The following is a 23,678-nucleotide window of genomic DNA, read 5'->3' on the forward strand; positions in this document are numbered from 1 at the left end:
GAAAATTGCTCTGGTTTGAAGGGGAAAAAACCTGTGATTGGGAAGTAGTTAATCTTACTTCCCCGCTCCCTACAAAGTTGTAAGGGGGCAACAATAAGAGGGTTAACTCACTTAAAGGGAAGATCTACAGAGTTTAAAAAAAAAAAAAAATACTAATCCACTTATCTGGGGCTTCCTCCAGCCCGTGGCAGACAGGACGTGCCCTCGACGCCGCTCTGGAGGCTCTTCTCCGGTGGCTCGCCTGGCCAGGCCAGCTTCCTGGTCGGGTTTCTCCTTTTGCGTCTCACGCGGTCGTGCTGACGTTATGGGGACGAGCTCCAACAATACTGAACCTCAGAGTTCACCTTTTACTGTATGCAAGACATTATATGCATTTATTTCTCTGTATCACTAATTCAGTGTTTACATGTTTTCTTTTGGTTGTACTGACTCTGAAGTGTTTCGATTCTGCAGATGGACCAGAATACACCGAAATAACAGTTTGGCCACTTGAAAATTCCTCAGTTGTACTGGAATGCTTCTCTGACTCTGATCCGCTGCCCAGATACGAATGGTGGTTCGATGAAAAAGATTTAATCAGCCATGAGGACACTCTCTATGTAGATCAAAATAACCCCCAAAATGAGGGGAATTACACATGCGTGGCTATTAACAACATAACCCAAAACAGTGATTTGGCTACAGTATATGTCAATACAACATTTGGTAAGTTCACAGACATGGTACCCAAATAACATAATTGTCAGCAGGAAGCAGGGGTGTAGCAATAGGGGCCCTTGGGCCAGAGGGGACCTGAAGGGCCCTCTCTCAAGTACAGTATTAGCTCTCGATTGGTCATGTGCTCATAATAATTACTTCTATAGATACTTTGATTGGTGGTAATCATTAACAAGCTGTTCCCCATCCCCTTCTTGCACCTCCGAGACTGTAGTTGCCATTGGCAGGTTTTGGTGCGCCGTATCTTTTGTTATGTATAGAGTCATACCTCCCAACATTTCAATGTCCCAAAACGGGACAATTAGGCCACACCCCTGGCCACGCCCCCAACCCACTAGTCACGCCCACCCCAGGGGGAAAAAAAAGTTTTGTTTTTTTTTAAATAATTTTGTTATTAAATTACTCCCAAATGGGAGGGTGCCGGGGTGGTGGTGGTGAGGAGGAGGAGGGGGGTGGCCAGGCAGAGAGAGGGGGGAAAAAAAGCCGATCGAGGCACCAGCCCGCCCGGTATGCGGCATGTATGGCCGCCGCCGCCATCATTATCCTTCTCCCTCCCTCCACAGTAATATGGGCAGCGGAGCGGGCAGTGAGTCTTACCACTGCCTCTTCGCTGCGTACTGGGATCTCCTCTGATCTTCTCGCTTCCTGTGACGTCACAGGAAGCGAGAAGATCAGAGGAGATCCCGGTACGCAGCGGAGAGGCAGTGGTATGACTCACTGCCCGCTCCGCTGCCCATATTACTGTGCGGGGGGAAGCCGGGGACACTGGGGGACACATTAGGAAGGAGGGAGGGAGAAATAAATAGCGGCGGTAATCCATCCCGCATGCAGATCCCCGGGGCTGGTGCCTCGATCAATTTTTTTCCTTCTCTCTGCCCAGCGGCCGGGACAGAAGGGGGGCAGCGCGGGATGGCGGGAGGGGCCCCCCAAATCGGTACAGTCCCGATCAAATCGGGACTGTTGGGGACTATGATAGAGTGCTTGGGCGGCCCCATTGTAAAACTTGCATCGGGGCCCACAGCTCCTTAGCTACGCCACTGGCAGGAAGGAATGCATAATTATTTGGAGAAAGGCAGAGCTACTCTTATTGCTGTCCTCAACCCCCAAACAATTTCCATTCATTTCCCCCCAGTATGATCAAAATCATTAAAGTGATCATCTGATTGGCTGTTAACACTGAGCAGCAATAAGTCTCAGCTGTTTTTGTCTGTGGGCTATAGTTTCTGCAAGGACAAAAAAACAGGCATTTAAAGGGAGCCTGAAGTGAGAGGAGTACAGAGGCTGCCATCCCCGTATAAACAATGCCAGTTACCGCGAGCATGAAAAAAAGGGCGCTGTGAAAAAAGGGCCCGGCTGGATAACGAAATGGAGCTGGTGGATAACGAAATCATATAACGATAAACATTGCTGTCAAACTTGGTTAACAATACATACCGTTGTAAAAACAGTTGGGAAATAAAAATGAAACAATGTACGGCAAACGTTAAAAATCGTTGCGTAATTCAACAATACAGCTTAACCCAACCCTACTCTCACACAGAACCCTCCCCTGGTGGTGCCTAAAACTAACCACTCCCCTGGTGGCACCTAACCCTAACCAAAACTGTAATGTTCTAATGTTGTTATCAATATTTATCGTGGCACCTTTTTTCTGCTTTTTTCGCCATATTACGGATAATTGCATTAGAGTCTATGGCGGTGCCCTTTTCGCCCACCCTCAGCTGGTGCCCTTTTTTCTTGCTTCCCAGTTGCCTGCCTGTCACGCTGAGCTTTAGGCTTAAAGGGAACCTAAACTGAGAAGGATGTGGATTTTTCCTTTTAAAATAATACCAGTTGCCCGACTCTCCTGCTGAACCTGTGCCTCTAATACATTTAGCCACAGCCCATAAACAAGCATGCAGATCAGGTGCTCTGACTGAAGTCAGACTGGATTAGCTGCATGCGTGTCTCAGGTGTGTGATTCAGCCACTACTGCAGCCAAAGAGATCAGTAGGAGAGTCAAGTAAATGGTATTGTTTAAAAGGAAACATCCAGATCCCTCTTGGCTCCCTTTAAGTTGTTTTTGAGTCACACACCTACAATAAGCATGCATGCAGTGAAGTCAGAACAAAGTCAAAGCATTTGATCTGCATGCTCATTCTGGGTCAGAGACTTGAAGTATCAGAGAGATGCAGAGCCTCAGCACAGAAGTCAGGCAAAAAGAAAGAAGATGGCAGCCTCCCTATTCCTTTCACTTCTTCAAGTTCCCTTTAACTTATCAGAGAGGTACCGTAACCCTATTATCCAGAGATGGAAACTCTGCATTTTTGACATGTATAAACCAATGTGTCAGCCCGTCCCCAAACCTGCGAAAAATGCAAAAAGTTTAGTGAAACGGAATTTGTAAGTTTGTCACATGCTGAAAAATGAGCCCAACTTCTACATTAATTTTATGTAGAAAATGTTCTTTAAAGCAGGATTGTTAGCTTCAAAAGGGAGGAAATGACATCAGGATTGGCTTCAGTCAGAGGAAGTGAAAATGGAAAATGCCTGAAACAGTTTTCTCTTTATTTACTATATAAAATTCACTGTAAATAAAATGTGAACAGTATAATACATGTTGTATTAGTAAAACAAGTATTTTTCTACTTATATGCAGGTTTTTTTTGTTTTTTTTACCTGGGATAGTATGGCTGACCACACTGCTTTAAAGTATTCCAGAGCTCAAAAATTTAAAAACATTTTATACATGCCTGAGGCCAGAGCAGGGACAAGGTCCTCCAGCACCCAAGGCTAAGAGACCAAACTGCGCCCCTCCATCCCTCCCACCCCAGCCGTCACACACTGATTTCTATTAGACTAAGAGGCGCCCCAGGGCCCCCAACCCACCCAACACCTTAATCTCTAGTTATCTGGCTTGCAGTCACTGTCATGTATCCACTTCTCTTATTTGTCTCTGCTTCAAACACAATATAGAAATGATAGCTGAGCTGAGTGTGCCCCTTCCTACACAGCGCCCTGAGGCTGGAGCCTCTCTCTCCTCTGCCTCGGCCCGGCCCTGCCTGAGGCTTCCTCCAGCCCCATCCACCTGGATCACTCTGATGTCTGCAGCTCCGGTACCAGGTCCCCATACTGCCGTCAGTCGGAGCCAGTCTAGCTTAAGAGAAGTGCACCGTTTGCGTATCTCTCCAGCAGCCGCTGGACAGAAACGTAGAGGGCGCACTTCTCTTGCGTAGACTGGCCGCGATGACGGAAGTGCGGGGATCTGGTTCCCGAAGCTGCGGGCAGTGGAGGACGGCTGCGTGGGAGCAATCCAGGCGGATTTTCAGCTCTGTGTCCCTTTAACTGCATGAATGCAGACATGTTAAAAACAATCCTGAACTGAGTTTGATACATACTGTATCTGAATATAGGGATGGCTCTAGATAGAATAAAACCTTCCCAGTCCTCGGTCCATCCTATCATTCCTGCCCCAAACCCAGTTATAGCTACTCATCCTTCTAGGCACACCGTTGGCACTCTGATGGCAGCCTTCAGAACTACTCAGGGATGCATGTGAGCATCCGTACTGCGTATGAATGAGTCCACACACGCGCATGTACAGTATGGATACACTTATCTTCAGAGGTACTCCACACTGGCATGGTTCTGAAGAAGTGCCGAAGAGCTATTTGACCTAACAGGTTGAATAACTTTAACTGTGAACAGTGCAGGAATGACAGGAGAAACCGAAGACAGCTCTATGGTACCCAGAGCTTTCCTTCTACTTAGATATGTATCACACTTGGGGCTCGATTCACAAAAGCGTAATAACTGCTATCACAGCAGTTATGATGCGATCTGCCGCGCACAAAGGTTTTCACGCGCACATCGTTACTTCACGTGATAAGCGAAGGTTTGAATGGCGATCACGTGCATGTTTCACATGAAACACGCACGTGATCGCGCGCAAACCTTTGTTCATCACGTGAAGTAACGCTGTGCAGGTGAAAACCTTTGCGTGCGGCAGATCGCGTCATAACTGCTGTGATAGCAGTTATTACACTTTTGTGAGTCAAGCCCCTGAAATGAGTTTCCTCATTTCAGCAGCCTTTTCTTCTTGCACACAGACAACAATACCAATACCAGGCTTGAGAAATCTCTTTGTTCCCTTTGTTTCACAATGGCTGAAACCTGTGACTGTCTTTGTGGTTCAGTGATGGCCCACAAAAAGTAATTTTCTATCTGCCTTTTCTGAAAAAAAAAGGGTCACAAAAACACTAAAACAAATCTGTAGGGCTTCATCAAAGGATGTTCTAATCAGGGCCGGTTCTAGCTACAGTGGGGCCCTGGGGCAAAAGTAACCTGGGGCCCCCCTGAACTGGAGCACTGTAAGAACAGCGGTGGAAACTTTGGTGGAGCCGGCACCACCATAGGCCGTAATAGGAATTACAGCTATATCGGCGCTCAGACAGTAATTTGGGCACCTCAATAGACAGCGCCCAAATTATTTATTAAAAACTGGTGGCAATAGCTGGCGTCCGAAATCCACAGCGACCTTTAGGGGGAATATTAATTAACGCCACCGGGAAGCAGGAGCAAGGTGAACCATTTTTCGGCTTTACCCTGCGCCCAAATCTCCCAGAGGTTTAATTATAGGTACTGTATGCCATTGAACTTGGACAAGGTGATTGTCAGCAGCGCTTCCTTAATAGTATTCCTCCACCAAGAATAATCACCCTTCAAGAGTGCGACTCACCTATTCAATATGCTACGATAACAGTAGCAAAAGCACCTTTGGGGCATTACATAGGCTCCCCTCGCCTTCCACGACACTTCTTAAACCACAGTCAGGCAGGTAAATGATATTCCGAGTTCACGGCTCATAAAGCACTTGTTCTTATGGCCTTAGGGTATGAAGCAAAAAGCCTCTCATTGCGCAATATAGTTTTAAAACATTAAAATCTTTATTTAAAAGTTGCACTCACGTGTTAGATGCAGTATTTAACAGCTTTTGGAAAGTTTGGAAGCGGGTTCCATCCCGCGCGGTCTCCCGGGCTGACCGCCGCGTTATGTCCTCCCCGCCACAAGCTATTACCGGCTGCACTGCTGTTCCTTCTATCTTCCGTTCCGGCGAGTATCCACTGTGTCGGCAAGACTCCTCCCTACTAGTTTCGTCATGTACTATGACTCATTCAGGGGATAGAGTTTGCCGATCCAGTGACTGCTTAAAAATGTATTTAGCTCCTCCCCCATGGCCAAATTTATATACGCCTCATCCTTACCATTTGACCCTTAGGGACCCCTCTTACCCAATTTGGGTGATGTTCACTAGTAATGGTTATATAACAATTATGGTCTGTCTCTTTAAAATAGCTTTTAGAAGAAGAGAGAATGTACAGTCACATGATTGCAATTTTAGAGTCTGGTCATCATCAATGTATTAGTACTTTTTTGCTTCAAGCAACAGCTAGTCGAATTTTGAAATAAGGGAGTGGGGACTTTGGCCATGAGCAGGGTATTTCTGTTTGCTTGCCTTTTTTAATACATTCCTGGCTTTTGCTGTTTAAGGCCTAATTCACACTATACACATTGTGGTGCACATTTCAGCAATCTGTATAGTGTGCTATGTACATGAACATGCATGAACATCATAGACTGCACTGTCTGACGTCCTCATTATTGTTCTGCGCAGCAGTGCATTGCGATGCTGAACTGGTACATGCATTTTTTACAAAACTCAGCGCTGAATCATTCATTGTAATGATTGGGATCAGCAATGCAATGGACAGCAACACAGATAGCATGTGATCACATGCATTGTGTTCCATTCCGAACGCACAGCCATCTGTGTTTGCTAATGTCCATGAGGCCTTATGTTTTTCTGCCATCTTGGTTGAGCTCACCATTGGTCCATTGTGGTCCAATGGGAAACTGCAGCAGGCACTATGTAGAGCAGTGATATTTGTCACCCCTCTTACAAGGTCCATCCATATTATGTACCATGTGGGCTGGCCTGGTATTGTAACCCGATTTATCCGCTAGCACTCGGCCCCGGCTGAGAGGAATCCACACTAACTCATATGCAATTATCAAGGATTTATTTGTGACCTAACAGTAGTCACTGGTAACTTCTCTCAACCAGTAACACTTCAACAACAAAATACACTTCCCTTGCACATCACAGGTCAAAATAATACAATATTTTTCTCTTCACAGCTGGTGCACCGGTAAAAGCTGCAGAATAAAAAGGTTAAAGGGATACTATTGATTAATGTATTTTTTAACCTGAGTTTGAGAGAGTTGCTGAAGTGCTGGTAAATAATGATGCATACATTAAATTTACTTATCTCTTTTTTTATCTGTAACAAATTCCTTTCACACTGAACTGAAGGCACTGTCTGCTCATTTCTGACAGGAGAGTTAATGAGGGGAGGGGAGTTTCCCTCACAGTGTAGTTAACTCTGTGTAACTGTGTGTCAGAGAGCTCTCAGAAGAAGCTGCATGTTTCTGAGAAGCCTGCAAGAGAGCAGAGAAAATGTAACTTGTTTTAAACAGTGTAATTGTCTGTGACACCTCAGCTTTTCATAGATTTTTGTTGGCTTTCAGGGAAAATACTCTGTAGTCTGATATGCAAAAATCAACACTGGAAATAAGGGAGTGCATTGAAACAGACACCCCTTTGGGAATGATTTGTCCCAATAGAGCTAAACCCTACACACAGTTAATTAAAGCTTTTGCCTCTGATATTTAACATGAAAAATAGGAAAATGTTTACACAGCTACTTAGACATTATTTGTACATTGTCATTTTATAACACTTGGGTATTGATAGTATTCCTTTAAGTTACACAAAAACTTTAAGATAGATTTGAGCTACAACAGGTCTTCTTGTACAATCATCAACCACTTTACAATACAACACCTTTAAATCACAGTACCATTACTGAGGTATAGGGGCTTGGGCAGGGACAGGTCTACTGAGCAATTCAGTTCCTATACAGTCTCAGTCCCTTGCAGCCAAGTCCAAGCTATATTGCTCAGCAAAACCTTAGGGAACTTGTGACTCTCTTCAATATGGTACTGAACAGTTTCCACAGTTCGTTGGTTGGCAATATGGCATCCAAAAGAATGTTCACTTTACTCAGAAGATCTCTCAGACTTTTGCTCTTTATACTGTATCTCTCAACTCACTATACTCTTGAGCACCACTTGTTTGGATAGGGCTTCCCAAAATAATAAACAAAATAAAGAAAGAATCAAACAATCAAAAAGGGGTTAGAGTAATAAAAATAAACAAAAAAAAATCACAAAATTGACCAATGCACCTAGCTATACCATCAATATCTCACCCCTTCAATATAACTCTTTTCTTATGCTATTTGAACTTTAGGCTGAATAAGCTCTTTTGTTACGTTGCAAAACTTGTAAATCCAACTTTGTTAACTCTATATCTCTCTCAAATGTCACTCCGCTTTTCACTGTAGTTCACTTTAGTAACACAAGATGCAGTGAAACTCCTCCTACACTTCTCCTCTTTAATGCTAACAGGTTAACAGACTCAGTTATCTCTCACTGACAGGTTCTCTTTATCTCCACAGCTTTTGTTATCTTTCTCTCTCTCAGGCCATGCACTAAGTTAATACATAAATCACACTTTGGTTCACTTCTTATTTCAGGCTTTTAGCAAACACTGCAGAACACATCAACTGATGAACTGATGACTTGAAGCAGATTGACAGGAACAATGTCTTTGAATCAGGATTACTGCGAATGGCTAACTGTGTCAGTTTTGAGGAGGGGCTTAATGGAGGCTGATCACTTTTCTGATGATAGAAAGGCACTCACACTTAATATACTTGGTTGCAGTTTCTATTCTTTTGGCTGGTCAGCACTAACTTGCATCAATAAACTGATTATCATCACAATGTCACTGCCTCTTTAAGGCTTTATCAAACAGGCAGTTTTTAGTTTCACCACTTTCATCAGAATATGCCTCTTCAGTAACTGGGGTTAACTGTCTCTATACTCAGCAAACCTTCACTGAACTCTGGCCCTTTTCTAAACACACACACTGTGGCTTGTAGCTGGCGCAAGGCCTATACTCATCTGGCCTGTCAGGGTCTCCCTCTTTCCACGCTAGCTCGGATCTTGCCTGCAAGCACTGCACTTGGCCACTGGTAACTGTCTGGCTCTGTTACCGCTGCCCTTCTCTCTCTGCTGGTGGTCTCTGGGTTGCCGCCAGGTCCCCTCTTTTCCTCATGAGGTGACTGCTGTGGACGTTCTCTCACCAGCCTCCTCTCCCTCTCACCGCCGCCTCCTGACTCCTCTAGCGCGCTGAGGGACACTGGCTAAAAACAGTTCTCTCTGGCTGTGTCTCGTGCGCTCTGCCCCTCTGAGCCTGCGCTGTGCTCTCTGACTGGCCGCGCGGAGCTTCCAGAAGATTCCGCTGCTTTGTATACATGGTCGCCCAGTCTATGCTACCATCTGAGTGCTTAGGCTTCTCTCTCCATGCACCGTTTTAGTTTCACCATGCTAATCTCTAAGGGGAATTTTAGCCTTAGATGCTAAGTTTACTTCACACATAGAAATGCATTAAAGAGAACCCAAGGTGTGTCTAAAGAATGTTATCTGCATACAGAGGCTGGAACTGCCTATATAGCCCAGCCTCTGTTGCTATCCCAAACCCCACTAAGGTCCCCCTGCACTCTGCAATCCCTCATAAATCACAGCCGTGCTGTGAGGCTGTGTTTACATCTGTAGTGTCAGTCTCAGCTGCTCCCCCGCCTCCTGCATAGCTCCGGTCCCTGCCCCTGTCCCTTCCCTCCAATCAGCAGGGAGGGAAGGGATGCAGGCGGGGACTGGAGTTCTGCAGGAGGCGGGGAGAGCAGCAGACTGACACTATAGAGATAAACACAGCCAGCTCTGACAAGCTGTTTGTCAGCAGCATGGCTGTGATTTATGAGGGATTGCAGAGTGCAGGGGGACCTTAGGGGGGTTTGGGATAGCAACAGAGGCTGGGCTGTATAGGCAGATCCAGCCTCTGTATGCAGATAATATTCTTCAAACCCACCTCGGGTTCTCTTTAACACAGTATACTACACAGTATATTACCCTCTTTTAGAGGATTACAGTATAACTTAGCATGGCGGGGCACCACACAGGTTGACTCAGCCATTCTGGTTATACCAGCCAGCACAGGTGAAAAGGGGTCAAAGAAAGCTTGGGGGAGCTACATTCTTTTTTGCAATTAAACTAAAAAAAAATTGGCATGATCAAACACCCACACACACACTTTTATGATTTAACCCCTTCTCACTTATGCAGGCTGGCATAGCTTAGAACTATAGATAACTACAAAGACTTGATCATATTTACAACATGCCTCTCCCTGAAGTCTTCTGCAGTAGTTATTCCCCTAGGAGAATAGCAAGAAGATTTTAATCAGGATTTATTGGCAAGTACGTTATTGGCTGATAAGCCTTCTTCAGACTCAATTAATACCTTATGATGAGAAGATGTTAGAAAACACAGCTTATATACATTTGACTTCAAAAGGAGATGCATACATTGTTTTGCAAACATACATAAATGTCATTAAGATGCCTTAATTACAACAGAACATCCAAAGGGAGTCCTTACAAGATGTTAGCTAGTTTGTGACAAATAGATAAGGCCCTTTGTTTCCTCAGTCCTCACATAGCTGAGGCTTAGGCTGGCACAGAGGGTTTAGAAGTTAACTTACTGCTTTAGCGTGTACCAGAGATCATTAAATACAAATATTTGATACATACCCGGGGCTTCCACCACCCCAATGATCACGTGTGAGTCCCTCACCATCCTCCCGTGGTCTGCCGATCAGCAGCAATCAGCTACAGTACCTGGCTCAGTTGAGTCCAGTCTGGGTCTTCTGCGCGTATACAGACCTCCTGCGCATGCGCAGAAGACCCAAACTAACACAACTGAAGCAATTACCAGGGCTGAACGCGGCTGAACGGCAGACCGTGGGAGGACGGCGGAGGCCTCACAAGTGTTTATGGGGCCGGAGGAACCCCCAGGTACGTATTGTTTCTTTGCATTTAGAGTGGACCTGAACTCAGAACTCCTTTCTGCTCTAAAAGATACCCAACAGCATAATAACACTTAAACAAAAAACATTTCTTTGTTACAGCCGATACAAATCCTAAAATAAATCTGCACAGTTTCTACTTCCTGATTCATGGAAGCAAACATATTGTTTGCACTTTCAAATGGGCTTATCTGCTTATCTGGGTCTCCACCTGGATTTGTGTAAATAGCTTAAAGAGACTCTGTAACAACAAAAACCTCCCCGGGGGGGTACTCACCTCGGGTGGGAGAAGCCTCCGGATCCTAATGAGGCTTCCCACGCCGTCCTCTGTCCCACGGGGGTCTCGCTGCAGCCCTCCGAACAGCCGGCGACAGAGCCGACTGTAGCTTCAATATTTACCTTTGCTGGATCCAGCGGGGGCGCTGTGGCGACTTTCGGCACGGAAATAGACAGAAATACCCGATCTCCGTCGGGTCCGCTCTACTGCGCAGGCGCCGGAAACTTGCGCCTGCGCAGTAGATCAGACCCGACGGTGATCGGGTATTTCCGCCTACTTCGGCGCCGACAGCCATCAGAGTGCCTGCGCAGGAGCCAGGAAGGTAAATATTGCGTCACGGCTGTTCGGAGGGCTACAGCGAGACCCCCGAGGGACGCAGGACGGCGTGGGAAGCCTCATTAGGATCCTGAGGCTTCCCCCACCTGAGGTGAGTACCCCCCAGGGGCCGTTTTGTCGTTACAGTTCCTCTTTAAGTATTTATTTCCACCATAACAATGAGACACAACGTTTCGGCCTGGCGGCCTTTATCAAGTGTTATAAAGGCCGCCAGGCCGAAACATTGTGTCTCATTGCTATGGTGGAAATAAATACTTAAGCTGTTTGCTTATTAAATCCAGGTGGAGACCCAGCTATCTTTTCTTTACTGTATTACTGTCCCACACCCTTGGTGGATCCGGGTGTATGCTGGTTGACTCCCTGGTAACAAAGATTTTTTTGTGGTTGAGCTTGCAGTCTGCTGCTACTGTACCTTATCTGCTTATCTGCCATAGGCAGTCATGTGACACGGGGGGGGGGGGGGGAGGGGATTAAATTACAGCTTGTGATTAGACACAAATGAGGGGAATTACACAGGCTAAACTCTCTAAATACATTCAGGGTGCATTCCTCTATGTTTTCCTTCTAACCTGTGCAAGAGTTCAGGTCCACTTTAATGATTTCTGGTTTACTTTAAAGGATGGCTTTAAAACACAGAAAGAAAGACTAATAGCAGAAACAAAATGTATACATTGATTCAAAACTGTAGATAGAAGTTTGAACAAGGATAGTAATTTCTTATACTGCTACAAAGTTGGTCGTATTTAATTTTTCTTTTCTGCCTAGACAAATATTGTATCCATTCTGCTTGTAAGTTAACTTATGAGCTCACCTCCAAACCTTTGGAGACAGAGCTTTCTGTCATGCTGCCCCTATTCTTTGGAACTCACTACCACACTCAGTAAAGGCAGCTCCATCCCTCAAGTTATTCAAATCAAGACTGAAAAGCTACCTGTTTAGCCTGGCATTTCCAGACTTCTAGAATTCTTCCTTTGTACCACGACTTACCAATCAACCAATTATTGGTCGGAGCCATGCTTACGCGCTTTGAGTCCTACGGGAGAAAAGCGCTTTACAAATGTTATTTGTTGTTGTTTGCTGTTGAGTCTGAAGAAGGCTGATTGGAGAAAGATTACTCTTTTTCTTTTTAAAGGGAACCTGAACTGAGTAAAATTACTTAAAATAAACACATGAGGTAACTTCAAATGAACATGACATAGTTGCCTAACTTGCCTTGCCATCAGTTCCTCTCAGAAGCTCACCATTTTCTTCTGACAATGATCCCTTCCAGTTCTGACAATATTTTGTCAGAACTGAAATATATCAGTTGTTGTCCGTTATATATCAGTTGATGTCAGTTATAGCTGAGAGGACAACTGACGTGCCAGGTAATGTCCATGTTACCCTATGGCTCAAGTGGGCGATATTACAGTTTAACAGTGTCCTGACCAGGAATCTGTTATGGGGTAATGGCCATTTTCAAAATGGAGGACAGAAAATTCCATTGATCACAGTGGGCGCAGGAAAGGAGAAAGAGATTGAGGAGTATACTACATGGGAGGTAAGTATGGCTTGTGTATGTTTATTTTGACTTTTAATTTTCAGTTCAGGTTTTCTTTAAAGAGAATCTGTAACGTCAAAACGTCCCCTGGGGGGTACTCACCTCGGGTGGGGGAAGCCTCCGGATCCTAATGAGGCTTCCCACGCCGTCCTCCGTCCCTCAGGGGTCACGCTGCAGCCCTCCGTGCAAGATGACCTCAATATTTACCTTCCCGGCTCCTGCGCAGGCGCTCTGACGGCTGTCGGCTCCGAAGTAGGCGGAAATACCCGATCGCCGTCGGGTCTGCTCTACTGCGCAGGCACAAGTTCTGGCGCCTGCGCAGTAGAGTGGACCCGACTGAGATCGGGTATTTCCGTCTACTTCGGAGCCAAAAGCAGCCACAGCGCCCCCGCTGGAGCCAGCAAAGGTAAATATTGAACTGACAGTCGGCACAGTCGCCGGCTGTTCGGAGGGCTGCAGCGAGACCCCCGTGGGACAGAGGACGGCGTGGGAAGCCTCATTAGGATCCGGAGGCTTCCCCCACCCGAGGTGAGTACCCCCCAGGGGATGTTTTTGATGTTACAGAGTCTCTTTAAGTTAGCCAATAAATGGTATCACTCTGATTCATAACGTCTTGCTTTTACCGATAGTTTACACAATATAATACTCTATTGCTACGAGGAGAATAGATCATCTATAACACGCCCATGCAAAATTAGGTCTATACAAAGAAAGCAACTTGGATGGTGGAATTCCACCGTCTGGGTATACAAAAAATATTTGCCAAATGATACATTTTTTAAATCAAAGAGAATGAAATGTGTTTCTCTGACAGTTGGAATTTTTTCTTTTATCAGAAATATCTTCCGAAGGCAAAGGAGCTGCCAACACGATACCAATAGTCATTGTGATTGTGATTGTAGCTGTGTTACTATTGGCTCTTTTTGCTGCTTTACTATACCTTTTTGTCATACGCAAGCAACCCAAGAAGTAAGTAGTACTGCATTTGATTATATCAATATAATACGTCATTAATGATGATATGTAGCATTTTGGATTCAGCGGAGTGATTGTAGCACTGAGCTTATCCTGCATATTGGTGTAATGCCTGGCAGATCTATTGTTTTCCTTCAGCCGCTACACCCCAATCTAGTGCCATAGCTCTGAGCTCAGCCCATGGTCTTCACCTATAGACAAGCCCCCGCTTGAACAGGACACTGAATATGTCTCCAGACTTCGGTTTCCCCCAGGTCTTAACGTGCAAGGTATAGCAGCTAAGGCTGGGAAAACCAGAGTACCACCAGAGCAAGCAAGACTATGCAGCTGGGTGTTATTAGGTGATAGAGCGAGATTGCTCTTGTGGAGGAGATTAAACAGATCACCCCAGGAGCTATGAACAAGGAAGTAAGATTGCTCAGAGTGACCGCAGCTCTGAGCTTCCGATAACCACCACAATAAACAAGACACAATGGTTGATCAGTGCGACCGCAGCACTCAGCATCTGATGTCCACCACACTGAGTAACAAGGACAGACAACAGACAGACAGAACAAATGCTATGAACAAGGGAGCAAGATTGCTCAGAGCGACCGCAGCTCTGAGCTTCTGATAACCACCACAATAAACAAGACACAATGGTTGATCAGTGCGACCGCAGCACTCAGCATCTGATGTCCACCACACTGAGTAACAAGGACAGACAACAGACAGACAGAACGAATGCTATGAACAAGGGAGCAAGATTGCTCAGAGCGACCGCAGCTCTGAGCTTCTGATAACTGCCACAATAAACAAGACACAATGGTTGCTCAGTGCGACTGCAGCACTGAGCATCTGATGTATACCACACTGAGTAACAAGGACAGACAACATACAGACAGAAGGAATTATTGCCAATCTTATCACTGCCCCAGCTTTAGCAAGCATCCATGCAGGCACGGACAAGACAAACAAGTAGGAGAGTAACTAATAGCAACCACAGCTATAGTTACGTCCACAGGGACAAGACCAGCAGGAACAGACAGACAGAAGGAATGCTTGCCAATCTAATCGCTGTCCCAGCGATAGCAAGCATCCATGCGGGCACGGACAAGACAAACAAGTAGGAGTGTAACCAATAGCAACCGCAGCTATAGTTATGCCCATGTAACAATCTTACCTTCCTGTGGGGGGTCCCACGGCATCTGATACTGTGTCACTCTGTGACACAACTGCCAGATAACCAGTCCTATGAATTACCTCAGGACACAATGGGGTATTCGCAGGAGCTATTCCCAGCCCAACAAACTTCCACCTATGAAAGGTCAATGGAGGAACAGCCAGAAATGTTGTGCCCGGATTCACAACCATTAACTGTGGGAAATGCACCGCGCACTGAAATACAAGGCGAGTCCGAGGAGGACTCGGAAACCCAAATCCCAGAGCAAGTTGGGCAGGAGGGGTTGCAATTGCAGGAGGTCGGCCGACAAGATCTGGAAGACGACGTTGGAGTGAGCTGCGCAGAGGTTGTTCTGGGGAGCTCTACTCCACGGCGGCGGCCCCCCACAATGACATATGACGAGTTTGAGGAGATGGAAGAGGAGGGTATGGACAATGTGGACAGAGACCCAGATTTTATTTGTGAACGAGAACATCGCCGTCGTAGCAGCAGCACAGATGAGTCTGTTGAAGAACCCACTGCTGCACGAGTTCGCCTTGTGCCACAAGGTAGGCGGCGCGCAATTTCAGGCACCACAAGCGTGGAAGTTAGAGTGAGAGGCAAAAGAGGAGGAAACAGAAATCGCCAGCAAGGAGGCAGGTGCTCCAAAGTCTGGGCTTTCTTTGAAGACTGCACTGAGGATGTTACCATGGCGATTTGCAAGGTGTGCAAGACTCGCCTGAGCAGGGGGAAAAGTATTAACAACCTCTCCACCACCAGCATGAGCCGCCACATGCTATCCAAACATCCCACTCTGTGGGCAAACGCCACTGTGCACCTCGCTCAGCCACGCTATATATATAGCATTGTGTTTTCTGACACTCTGTGTACACGGCTTAGCCTGACTAATATAGCATTGTGTGTACTGCCACTGTGCACCTCGCTCAGCCACGCTATATATAGCATTGTGTGTACTGCCACTGTGCACCTCGCTCAGCCACGCTATATATAGCATTGTGTGGACTGCCACTGTGCACCTCGCTCAGCCACGCTATATATAGCATTGTGTGTACTGCCACTGTGCACCTCGCTCAGCCACGCTATATATATAGCATTGTGTTTTCTGACACTCTGTGTACACGGCTTAGCCTGGCTCTATAGCATTGTGTGTACTGCCACTGTGCACCTCGCTCAGCCACGCTATATATAGCATTGTGTTTACTGCCACTCTGTGTACACCGCTCAGCCAGACTATATACCGTTGTTTACTGACACTCTGTGTACACCGCTCAGCCAGACTATATACCATTGTTTACTGACACTCTGTGTACACGGCTCAGCCTGACTATAAAGCATTGTGTGTACTGCCACTGTGCACCTCGCTCAGCCACGCTATATATAGCATTGTGTTTTCTGACACTCTGTGTACACGGCTTAGCCTGACTATATAGCATTGTGTGTACTGCCACTGTGCACCTCGCTCAGCCACGCTATATATAGCATTGTGTTTACTGCCACTCTGTGTACACCGCTCAGCCAGACTATATACCGTTGTTTACTGACACTCTGTGTACACCGCTCAGCCAGACTATATACCATTGTTTACTGACACTCTGTGTACACGGCTTAGCCTGACTAATATAGCATTGTGTGTACTGCCACTGTGCACCTCGCTCAGCCACGCTATATATAGCATTGTGTTTTCTGACACTCTGAGTACACGGCTTAGCCAGACTATATAGCATTGTGTGTACTGCCACTCTGTGTCTGCTGGGCCTGGGAACAGTAGTACACCGCTCACCCGCCACTGTATAGCATTGTGCTCTGTGTCGCTGCTGGGAATAGTGGTACTGTATAGCATTTCTGTACTGCCACTGTACTGCTGCCAGTCAGCGTGTACTGTAAGGATAAGTGAAATGAGGAAGAAATCCGGTGAAAGAGGAAGGGGCAAGGGAAGAGGTGTTTCCCCTGACGGTTCACGTACAGGCCACAGGGGAGCACCCAAGAAAACCCACTCAATACCGCCCATGTTGTCCAGGACAACAACCCTCACAAATCCAAAAGAACAGGACCAGATAATTACTTGGATGACCTCTCAAGCGTCCAGCAGTGGGTTAAGCAGCACCAGCACATCACGCACGAGGTCCGAGTCCTCAGCCAGTTACAAGGAGCCAGTGGGCACAAAGCTGACACAACCGGCAGCGACACCACGCACACAACTGCCAGATAACCAGTCCTATGAATTACCTCAGGACACAATGGGGTATTCGCAGGAGCTATTCCCAGCCCAACAAACTTCCACCTATGAAAGGTCAATGGAGGAACAGCCAGAAATGTTGTGCCCGGATTCACAACCATTAACTGTGGGAAATGCACCGCGCACTGAAATACAAGGCGAGTCCGAGGAGGACTCGGAAACCCAAATCCCAGAGCAAGTTGGGCAGGAGGGGTTGCAATTGCAGGAGGTCGGCCGACAAGATCTGGAAGATGACGTTGGAGTGAGCTGCGCAGAGGTTGTTCTGGGGAGCTCTACTCCACGGCGGCGGCCCCCCACAATGACATATGACGAGTTTGAGGAGATGGAAGAGGAGGGTATGGACAATGTGGACAGAGACCCAGATTTTATTTGTGAACGAGAACATCGCCGTCGTAGCAGCAGCACAGATGAGTCTGTTGAAGAACCCACTGCTGCACGAGTTCGCCTTGTGCCACAAGGTAGGCGGCGCGCAATTTCAGGCACCACAAGCGTGGAAGTTAGAGTGAGAGGCAAAAGAGGAGGAAACAGAAATCGCCAGCAAGGAGGCAGGTGCTCCAAAGTCTGGGCTTTCTTTGAAGACTGCACTGAGGATGTTACCATGGCGATTTGCAAGGTGTGCAAGACTCGCCTGAGCAGGGGGAAAAGTATTAACAACCTCTCCACCACCAGCATGAGCCGCCACATGCTATCCAAACATCCCACTCTGTGGGCAAACGCGGCAGGACAGGGTACCAGCAACACTGCCTCCCTTGGGTTCACCAGACTCACCACCAGACCCGCCTCAGCAGCAGCAGTAGCCCAGCCATTGCGTGGTTCACAACATTCACAAACATCAGACGACGCTGACACTGTCACTTTCCGAGGTCTCCCAGTGTTCATCAAACACAATAACCAACAGCCCTTCCGTGTGCAGCGCTACGGTTCAGTTGTCTGTGTCGGAGATGTTTGAGCGCAAGAGGAAATTGCCAGCAAATGACCCCCGGGCCGTGGCAGTAACAGCCAGCATAGCCAAGCTTCTGGCCTGCGAAATGCTGCCATATCGAGTGGTGGAGACAAACAGCTTCAAGGGCATGATGTCAGTGGCCATCCCACGTTACGTGGTTCCCAGCCGCTACCACTTTGCGCGCTCTGCAGTGCCTGAGTTGCAAGAGCACGTGGTCAGCAAAATAACCCGAAGCTTGAAGAATGCCGTTGCCTGCAAGGTTCACCTCACCACTGACACTTGGACGAGTGCGTTCGGCCAGGGTCGATACATCTCCCTTACCGCGCACTGGGTGAACCTTGTGGAGCCTGGCAGCGATTCCTCACCTGCTACGGCGCGGGTGTTGCCCACGCCGCAAACAGCTGCACCGCCGTCCCTCCCACTGGATAACAACAGCAGCACCTACCTCTCTGACTCCTTCTCCTCCAACGCATCTCAAAGCTGTACCTCATCCGGAAACGCTAACCCAGCAGCAGTAGGATCGTGGAAGCAGTGCAGCACAGCTATTGGCATGCGTCAGCAAGCGTTGCTGAAGCTGATCTGCCTTGGGGATAAGCAGCACACAGGGGAGGAAATTTGGAAGGGAATAAAGGAACAGACGGATTTGTGGCTGGCACCGCTGGACTTGAAACCGGGTATGGTTGTGTGTGATAATGGGAGTAATCTCATTCGCGCTTTAAGGTTGGCTAAGCTGACACACATCCCTTGCCTGGCGCACGTGATGAACCTAGTAGTTCAGCGGTTCCTGAGGACATACCCAGGCGTGGCCGATCTTCTGTTGAAGGTGCGTCGAGTGGCCAAACATTGTAGAAATTCCAGTACTGCTTCGGGGGCACTCGCCAAGATGCAGGAGCGCTTCAATCTCCCCCACCATCGCTTGCTGTGTGATGTCCCTACGCGCTGGAATTCTACGCTGCACATGCTAGCACGCTTTTGTGAGCAGAAGAGTGCAGTGGTCCAGTACATGACGGCGCAGTACCGAGGCGCATCCGGACAGCTGCCAAGCTTCTGTGGATCCGATTGGGCCAACATGTTGGACCTCTGCCAAGTCCTCCAAAATTTTGAGCAATCCACGTTGCTTGTGAGCAGTGACAACTCTTCAGTCAGCATTACCATACCACTGCTGTGTTTACTGAAGAGGTCAATGTTGAAAATCAAGGAAACAGCTGTCATGATGCAACTGGGGGAATCTGAAGGAGAAAATGATCAGCGTGATGGTACCAACATCAGGCCATCCGCCTCAGGGAACGCTGGCCCCAGCAGCTATGACGAAGAAGAGGAGGAGGAACAGCTGGAGTTGGAGCAGGAATTTCATGCCACCACTGACGAGGGCCAGAGCGGTGCACGTTGGACTTCCACAATTCAACGCGAATGGTCAGCAGAAGCAGACCAGGAGGAAGGTGACGATTATGATGCATCACAACAACTATCACAACGCTCACAAGAGGATGATGAGGATTCTGGTAGGACTCTGGCACACATGGCTCAATTCATGCTAGACTGCATTGAACGTGACCCACGCATTGTGCGCATTCTGGACAACACCAATTACTGGGTTTATACCCTTCTGGATCCACGGTACAAACACAATGTTCCAAAACTGCTTGAAGAAAGAGTCAGACAGGTCAAAATGGAAGAATACCAGCAGGCCCTTGTGGAGACTTTAGAGAGGAGATTGACATCCTCCCCCTCCTCTAGCCAGTTGTACGCAGACAGACTGACTTCCGCAAACCCAGGACGACCAGGAGGGCAGCAAACAACGCAAGCCGCAGCTAGTGCCCAAAAGGGAACGGTATCGGCAGTGTCCTTGGAGTGGGAAAATTTTCTGACACCCATGCAGCAGCAGCCCACTGAACAGCAAGCGTGCAGATCCACCTCCAACACCGATCGCCTGGAGAAGATGGTCAAGGACTACATGTCAGATGACGTAGCTGTGTCGAACAATCCATCTGCACCCTTCAACTATTGGGTATCGAAGCTAGACACCTGGCACGAACTGGCAATGTACGCAATAGAGGTGCTGGCTTGCCCGGCAGCCAGCGTTATGTCGGAACGTTGTTTCAGTGCTGCCGGAGGCATCATCACAGATCGGCGTATCCGCCTCTCCACAGAAAATGCAGACCGTCTGACTCAAATTAAAATGAATCAATCCTGGATTGGAAATGACTACGCAACACTCCAGGACCCCAACCAAGTAACATGACCAATGAACATCTGGGATGGTGTAGCATTTCCGGTCCCTGTTTATTGAACCTCTCATCTGTATTACATTTATGACTGCATGGCGGCAAAAAGCATTGCTGCTATATCCGCACGCTTTTTGTCCTCATGCAAGGCCTAGGTTGTTGTGTCTCAAAAACCGTGGCCTTCTCCTCCTGCGCCTGCTCCTGTTCCATCACGTCTGCTGCTGCTGGGTTAGCGTTGCCGCGTGGTCCCTGTTTATTGAACCACTTATCTTTATTACATTTATGACTGCATGGCGGTACAAAGCATGCTATCCGCACGCTTCTTGCCCTCATGCAAGGCCTGGGTTGTTGTGTCTCACAAAGCGTGGCCTTCTCCTCCTGCGCCTCCTCCTGTTCCATCACGTGTGCTGCTGCTGGGTTAGCGTTACCGGTCCCTTTTCCTGGAACCTCTTATATGTATTACATTTATGACTGCATGCCGACAAAAAACATGTTACCTGTGCAAAGAAAACAGACATTTCCCGCATTTAAAAGACAGTTTTCCCTTTGAAACTTTAAAATCGATTTTCTCAAAAACTATAAGCTCTTTTTGCTAATTTTTTTTCCTCTTGTACCCACTCCCAAGGTGCACATACCCTGTAAATTTGGGGTATGTAGCATGTAAGGAGGCTTTATAAACCACAAAAGTTCGGGTCCCCATTGACTTCCATTATGTTCGGAGTTCGGGTCGAACACCCGAACATCGCGGCCATGTTCGGCCTGTTCGGCCCGAACCCGAACATCTAGATGTTCGCCCAACACTAACAACTTGGCCTGCCCCTGACTTTTCTCCTGTTTGATCCTTCCAATATGACTGACGTCTGATTTATGTGTATGACTCTGCCTGATTTCTGACTACGATTTTGCCTAGCCCTTCTGAACCATAGCCATCTGCTCACGTGAATGACCTCTGCCAACCTGTCTCTGACTACGCTGTTTCTCACTAGTAATCTGAATTGCACTTGTTATGCTAGCCCTATTCACGTATCAGCGGGATAGTCCACAGGGTCAAGACCAGCAGGGACAGACAGACAGAAGGATTGTATGCCAATCTAATTGCTGCCCCAGCAATAGCAAACATCCACACAAGTTCATACAAGACAAACAGGAAGGAACGCAAATAAGAGCAACCGCTGCTATAGCTACGTCCACAGGAACAGAACTAGCAGGAATACTACCAGTCACCAATGTGATGAATGCAGTCTCCAAGCTATAAGGATAGAAAGACTTTACTGTACCCCTGCGGGTGCAATGACCATCCCAGCATGCTAAGCAAGGAAATGCAATACAATTTCTAACTTCATACAAGGAACCCAGCAGTCAACTAAGGCTAAGCTGAAAGCTATGATGGGCAAGGTGTGAGAGGAGGAGCAGGCTTTTCTATGGACATCAGCCAATGAGAGCAGACATGCAAATTCCCACACAGCTAAATCGTAATCACTCAATCCTGTGTTAGACTGATTGAAGGCTGCAAGCTGACTGTGAATGGAAAGGACTTTCATTACAAATGCATGCCAAATTATGCAACAACATGCATGTAAGAAATCCATAGCTGTCTGGCTGCAGTTCAACTGCAGCAAGATATAGGTGGATTCATAACAACATCCTGAGATTCTCTTAACTGCAGAGTAATTGCAGATGGCAATGAGACTTATTGTGAATGCAATCAAAACTAAGCAACCAAATGCAAGCAGAGAAATCAAAACTGCTTGGTTGCAGCTCCACTGCAACCGACAGGACATACTACAGGAGGGATCGTTACAATTGGAAATCTTAATTTCTACATTTTCATACTGTGGTTCAGAAAGTTAGGAGGTGATATTTTAGATGAATGGTAATACTATGAACAGTACACCTTGTAAAATGCACATACGAGCTAAATAAGGATGTGTGCAATGCAGTATTGGAAATACTGCAGTTCTGTCTTTTTGAGCTATGATCTAATGTGAATACGAAGTAATAGAAACAATAAAAACTTTATACAATATGGAAGCATGAGCCTTACTGTGTAAAATAGGATGCTAAAATGCCATGTTCATAACTAGCTAAAGTGTCAGAATTATAATCTTGGGGAAAAGGTGCCTGAGATGACATGTGGCATGAGATAAATGTGTATGTGCAGTGCCAAGCATACAAATGACTAGGCTGTTTTCTTTTTCTGCCTGAAAAGGTTAAACATTCAGGTATGCAAGGGACAGTTCCTCTCTAGTCAGAACCTAGTTGGACTACAGTATAAACCTCGCTGAAAAGGAATTACAGCCATAAAACACTTGTCAGGCAGAGAAAAGCTTCTGAGTGCAGGGAATAGATACAAAAAGGCCAATAATTCATAGATTCTCTCTTTAAACTCTGCCAGACTGTATGAAAGACTCAGACAATAAAATATTGAACCTATTTTTTTTAGTGTTTAAGCAGAAAATAAAACTGTGGGATTCTAAAACATAAATAAGTAATAATTTTAAGGAATAGGAAAAAAAGACACAATTGTTTACTTCAACAGTTTAATTTAAGCTCAGTTCTGCTTACCTATTTGAAAATGAAAATGAAAAAGGGTGAAAAGTTGAAATGTTCATTGTTTCTTTTTGTTAGTAACTGAATGAACCAAATTGTCTACCGCACTGACCTGGATGCTTTGCAGACTTCAGAGTTAAAATTTAACCCTTTATATTGATAAATATATTATTATCTGTTGCTGCTACTCATGCAAATAATATCTCATACGGTTCAGGTTAGCTTTAAATTTGGCTTTAAGAATCGGCTTTGTTTGAAAAAAAAAAAAAACGTTTTCAAAATCCACCTATGTCAGTCCAACAGATTATATTACTATGCATACAATGATAGCTTAATGGGGCAGATTAACAAACACACTTTTGCCCTGAGTTTTATACATTTAACTTACCATACTTTCAATTTTCAGAACATCAAATGTCCTGCATCCCACAGCCAACACTGAAAACTTCACAAGAGGTAAAATTATGCTAAAAATACCAGTATGGCTATAACGGTAAAAATTGTTAAAGGGAACCTAAACTGAGAAGCATATGGATTTTTCCTTTTAAAATAATACCAGTTGCCTGACTCTCCTGCTGATCCTGTGTCTCTAATGCTTTCAGCCACAGCCCCTGAACAAGCATGCAGATCAGGTGCTCTGACTGAAGTCAGACTGGATTAGCTGCATGCTTGTTTTAGGTCTGTGATTCA

General features: G+C 46.4%; 1 long non-coding RNA gene across 1 annotated transcript; it reads left to right on the forward strand.

Moving 5' to 3' along the window:
* The first annotated feature begins 574 nt into the window (after positions 1–574).
* Positions 575–23,445, forward strand: LOC137521757 (uncharacterized). The gene is made up of 3 exons (XR_011022192.1): positions 575–705; positions 13,734–13,866; positions 23,395–23,445. It is a non-coding gene; the product is annotated as an uncharacterized lncRNA (long non-coding RNA).
* The last annotated feature ends 233 nt before the right edge of the window (positions 23,446–23,678 follow it).

This window comes from Hyperolius riggenbachi, chromosome 6 (assembly GCF_040937935.1).
Source record: "Hyperolius riggenbachi isolate aHypRig1 chromosome 6, aHypRig1.pri, whole genome shotgun sequence".
NCBI classification, from domain to species: Eukaryota; Metazoa; Chordata; class Amphibia; order Anura; family Hyperoliidae; genus Hyperolius; species Hyperolius riggenbachi.